Below are 6,000 nucleotides of genomic sequence, written 5' to 3'. Positions count from 1 at the left end.
TGACTATTGTTTGTTGTCAAAACAATTGTGGTAGAAATTATAGTGAATTGTTCATGCAACCTTTTATATTAGTATGATTTAACCCCGAATATCCACATTATGGATCTGGATAAAGTTTAAAGTAGTTCCAATTTATCGTGGACACCCTGTACACTACTGAATGCCAAAATACATTACAAATGACTTCAATTGGTGGGGAAGACTAATTTTAAATCCTAAAGTATATGTACAAGATACATTTATATTATAATATATGCATAAGGGCGAAACTTCTGCAAGGCAAAACTGCCCGTGACGTAACATCCTAGAACCATTCAATATATCCTCTTAGCACCCCCTAGCCAACAAAAAATAGTATTTTTGTAGTCAATTAAATTTCGACGAAAATTCGTCCAGGATTCGTTTTCCTTTCACCATTTGGTTTCAGTATTGGTCCTGAATAAAATATATTTTGGAGAATAATATAAAAGAAGCCAAGAAATGAAAACCGTTCAAAGATTTGTTAAACGTTCAGGTGCTCAATAATGAACGGAAAAAATGAACGACGTTCATTTCCCGTTCAATATGCAAGCTTACATAAATTAAAGGTCTTTGTTTGTACTTGAGGTGCCTTAAAGTAACACAAATTTACTTCAAACACGACTCAGGCTCAAAGTTATTCAGAATTGAATAATCACATGATAGGCTTGAGATCTACAAAAATGACATATTTCAAATTTAAATAATAATTATTATTTAATCGTCATTTAATCATCAAGTTGAATTGTGACTTTATAGTTAATAGATAAATAGGAATAAGCGCTCAAATATAGGGGACATAGACTCGAAACTTGCTTCCATATAATTAAATCCATATTATGAAGACTGGCCTAAGACTCAAAACTTGACTTGGACTCAAAAGATGAAATTCGCAACTCGCCTTGTAATAGATAGTAATTTCAATTTTTTCATTGGATAGAATCCTACTTTTTAAAGTACATTCTTTTTTCTGTTTAACTAGAACAGGACTCAATGAAAATTTTTAAGGACTCGGACTTGTGAAAAAAGACATGAGACTCGAATTTGGAATAGTAATATAAGGACTTCTCCTCACCTCTGTAAACACATAACAGTGTATAATCCTACACAGTATCAGTACATATGTAATTTAATTCGACAAGTTGAACAATTGAAAATCATTAAGTCATAACAACATCATGTGTAGTCACAATCAAGTCATTATTAGAAACTTGGATGTTTTACAAACTAAAATTAACACATGATCATGGCATGATTATTGAGAGATCAGAATTATATCATACCTTCAACATATAGTAATAATATTTCCCATTTTTAGATAGAATTATAACACGGATTACAATTTGAATCACATAGAATGTATGTATGTCATTTGAGAGAGGGATGCCTTTTATACAAGAACAGGGGAGAGAGGACTAAATAGAAGGGTGAATCCATTGTCAACACATACACCTGATACCACCCTCTGACAGTGATGTCCTCATTTCTGCTTTCAATTATGTACAATGTATATACATTATATTATATAGTAAGTCTGACACCATCCATCAGTGATCAAGTACATTTTCTTAAGCTAAAGAAGCCTGTAAAGTTTAAATAATATGCATACATACATACAATTACAATACAAATATACAAGCCACTTAACAAAGGTGTAGTTAATCCTATAAAAAACATGTGTAGTAGCGCTCATGCTGTAACAGAGACGATTAACCAAATTTAGAGTGGTATTAGAGCCACAAATGCTTAGGAAACTCAAGAACCTACAACTATTCCATAATGAATAGAATATTATTTAAATGAAAGAAGAATGGAGGTGCGTCTATGGAGGAGCCGGGAGTGTAGTAAGAGGAAAGAATAGCGTGTAGCTACAGCAGCACTAGAGAAGAGAGGAAGGAGGCATATCTCACAGGAACCTGTAAAGATGGTCCTTTTCTTTTGCGCTCTCTAGAGGCGTGTGGGATTTTTGTCCGTATTTTACGCTCAAGCATTTTCATCATCAGTTATACTATTGATATAAGTGAGTAAGGACCGTGAGGATTTGGTGTTACACTTGCCGTGCGTGAAAAACGATTTTTGTGAGCAAATTTATAGAAAATAACCGTCATAATTTTCTTATTACTGTGCTTCGGAAATATATACGAATTGAATTCCCATCATTTATTAATCTTGTTTCTCCGGCTACATGAATATTAGAATAAGTAAGTCTTTTTTGTAATAATAATAATATTTTCCGTCCTTTTGGTTTTTGAATCCACTTGTTCTTCAATCATTCATTCATTTCGGTTTTCAAAATGAGTACCACAAAAGGGATAAACAGACATGTTGATTCACTTACAAAAAGTATTGACGTTGAATTGATGACTCAATGATACATACTCTCTGATAAATAAGCCTCCTATTTGGCTTAGCATCTATTCGCTTGTGTATTCTCTCATTGTATGCATGAAGCACTAAATGCCAATTACTTGTAAATTATCTTTGTATAATATACTTAATCCTCTTATTTATATACCCAAGAATGAAAGAAAACCCTTATTTGAAGAAGATCCTCTTTGAATTGTTGAGCTGACTTACTATAATTCGCTTATATTTTACATCTAGTTGAATTTGTGGCTCATTGTCTGTGTTCTTACGCAAATTCTAAAAGCCTAAATAATAAGTGTACTCAGGTCGGGGGCGATCCTTATCAATCCGAGTTTGCTATAAAGGTGTTTATATCTCTTTATTTATTTATTCTAGACTAACAAACAATATGGATATGTGAATAAACTATGTATTGTAGATAGAACCATAATTCTCCTCACTATACCGATGTAGTATAATTTATAATTATGGCACAAACTCTTAAAATAAATACATATTTTACAACTATCATATATTTACACACAACTCCTCTGTGATTTTCCTTGCTAATTTATGCCTAATATTTACTTAATTATACACATACGAGTTTAATTCGTTCTTGGACTGAATTGATTGTAAGTTTGAGCAATTTATTTCATAGGAAATGCATATCTAAAAAATATTTAATCTTCAAGCGGCTCTGTCGTCCCTTCGCCAACACTTGAACAACTCGTATCTCTAAGTATTACTGTATTTTTCAGTTCCACCTAGTCTCCTGTGTAGGTTCATATACGTACAATACATATTTGTGAACCTATACTTTGGGCCGATTAAAAAATCCTTGATGAAATGTATACATGCATTACGACCTAGGTACGTTTTACAAGTCCTACCCTCCTTTTGGTTATCTTACATGGGAAATTTATCCAATTTTTTGGATTTGCCTAGAAGGCTTTAAAAAACTCCTAAACGAAAAATAAAGGATTATGGAGCATTTGAATTTGAGATAAAATAAGTATGTACATACAATAACAATAGTTAAACCCCCTATTGTATGTGTGCCTTTTCATGATTACTATTCAAATATTTCTTATTATGTATTATAATGTATTTCAATTTGAAAGTAGAGCTATTTATATATATTATAGGTACTACATAGGTATAAGCACAGCACACGATATGATTCAATATTTGGTTTGTCTGTGTTTGTTATTTGACCAATATAATTATTATTCATGGTTTTTTTTTTAGGTTTATTATTTAGAATTGGGAAATATATACATAGTATTATAGGATCCATATGATCATACTTTTTTGCAAACTAATAATCATTTAAAAATATATGTATAATGAAGCCATGGAGTAAAAAGACCTACTATCTACTACTTAAAATATATAAAAATCACTTAAGGCATTGTTAGCTCTTAAGTAAGTATTCATTGTTTGAACATAAATAGTAAAAGTAGAGAATAGTGGAAATCATATGAACAGAAAATGATTAATCATTCCAAGTCTTTCTTTCTTTATGATTAACTTCTTAATTCTTTCTAAATGAGGCTTTTTCCTATTTTTAAAGAGAATTAAAATGGTTTTATGTAATTTTTATGTTTCATCATTCAAAATGTATTTATATAAAATAATTATGAGTAGTTTTGTTATGACTATGGCTATATTAATGTGTGCAGTCGTCAGTGCATACCTACGCTACATAGAATGAAGTTGGAAAAGTATACAAGTGTAATTTTTTTACTTACTTTTTTTTTTATTTCTATTGAATGGCAGGCATTTAATTATAACGAGTATGTTACATATTGTAAAAAAAACTCTCCTTAGAGGAAGGACGCCTCGGTCCAATTAAATCCCTATCATCAACACTGATCAAGTGTCAGTACTTCTGGATCTTTTCATTACAACGTTTTATATCATAGTTCTAGAGCAATACCCCGTTGTTTAGTCTGGGTTTTGCTAGTATAGTTCAATTTTACGTTTTATTGCTCTTAAGTAATAAAATCCAAAAGACAAAACGAATAAAATATTAATTCGTACAAGGGTACCCTCATTTCCTGTGAAACTGTCCTACAGCGATATCCCAGGGAACTAATTTTTAAATTTCGGAATCAGGTAATACTGTGAAATTCTATTAATTTATTTAATAATTGTAGGAAAAAAATAGGGAACTGTTTGATGAATAAGAATAGCCGTCAATCCCTGAGAGGAACTCAAATTTTAAGAGGAAGTTAAATTTATGTCAAAAAATGCAAATTACTCTGTGGCATCATTCTCTTGTTATAAAAGCTTTTCTTTGAGCTTGAATTTTTCACATTTCATAATGTTTTCAGTCATAATTATCGTTTAAAATTCTATTGAGTTTTAGCGTGATACTATATCCGTGCATCTACAGACAAGTGGTGTCGGACGTTAAACAATCCAATGAGCAATGAGGTAAAATGACTACAGTCATTATTGGCACTAAATCATAAATCGTTAAAAACTTAAATTCAATATACCCTTTTTCAACTTTTCATATAATAAATGAATTAAAGGTAGCTTTAAAAAAATTTCTTTGGAATTTATCGTCGTTGTGCAACCCGAAGAGAACCCTTAGTTCATACAGTCTCAAACACTCCGATATATAACTGAAAAGTCCCTCTGGGTCCTAGCCAATTATTAATTATAATTTGCCTCTTTTTCCAAACTGAAATACTATTCCGTTTATTTATCATTTGGAACAAATATCTATGTTCAATATTTACAATTAGATATATTTACAACAATGCTGTTCCTTTTTTTCCTCTTGCACAATGGAGTTTTTCATGAACCCATTTAAATTGGGTGTGCGTGCACACATAAGGTATACAGGCTATTTATTTTGTGACAAAAGAAGATTTAAAAAAAAACATTTTTCAATGCAAAAGTCAATAAGATTCCCCGTCACCTCCCACTTGAATTTTATTTTTTCTAAACCAACATGCTCGTAATGAATACATCTAAGATAAAAATAGCCATTACTCATTTTTTTAAATAGTTTTGTTATTACCTATTAGCTTTTTGTTTGTTTTTTCATCTGTGCATTGATTATACATATATATACATCTACTTAATCCCTACCCAATATAACATGGTTTCAATGCTTTAAGTAACTTAAATGACCTTAACCAAACTTTTATGAAGTTGAACAATAAGAAGTAATATCCACTAATAACAACTTGGATGAGGGATACAATGAGAAGTCCTCTGTGGTAGGTAGTAGGTAGATATTTTGGATATTTCTTAGGACCCAATTTGTCAAGAGTTTTAAAAATATATTGGAAACATTATTATTTTTATCTTCCCTCTGGAATCTTTTTTATTTTTGAAATATATATCTTTTTTGAAAGATCCTTCTACATCAGGGGTGTCACTCATAATTTACTGTGTTTCTAGATTCCCCACTAAAATCCCAACACTGAAATTCTAAGAAAACTATAGTAGTTAACAGAATATCAATACAATTTGACACTCGCCTTGAATCAGTAATATTTCATATTCTTCTTCACCTACAATAATATTTGCTAATAAAAGTATATAATAATTTTCTTGAAGCCTGTCATTGTATCGTAGATGAACATTCTCCTTTTCAAGTTTCCTTATTGAGGC

The 6,000-nt window shown here is 30.8% G+C and overlaps 1 protein-coding gene across 1 annotated transcript in view; it reads left to right on the top strand.

Moving 5' to 3' along the window:
• The first annotated feature begins 2,016 nt into the window (after nt 1-2,016).
• Nucleotides 2,017-6,000, top strand: part of LOC121117319 (calcium-activated chloride channel regulator 1) — a 52,550-nt gene continuing 48,566 nt past the window's right edge. The window contains exon 1 of the mRNA XM_040711718.2: nt 2,017-2,219. The gene's annotated coding sequence lies outside the window, so the exon portion shown is untranslated. The remainder of the gene's footprint in view (nt 2,220-6,000) is intronic.

Source organism: Lepeophtheirus salmonis, chromosome 5 (genome assembly GCF_016086655.4).
Source record: "Lepeophtheirus salmonis chromosome 5, UVic_Lsal_1.4, whole genome shotgun sequence".
In the NCBI taxonomy this organism is placed as follows: Eukaryota; Metazoa; Arthropoda; class Copepoda; order Siphonostomatoida; family Caligidae; genus Lepeophtheirus; species Lepeophtheirus salmonis.
This window is presented reverse-complemented; position numbering and strand designations above follow the sequence as displayed.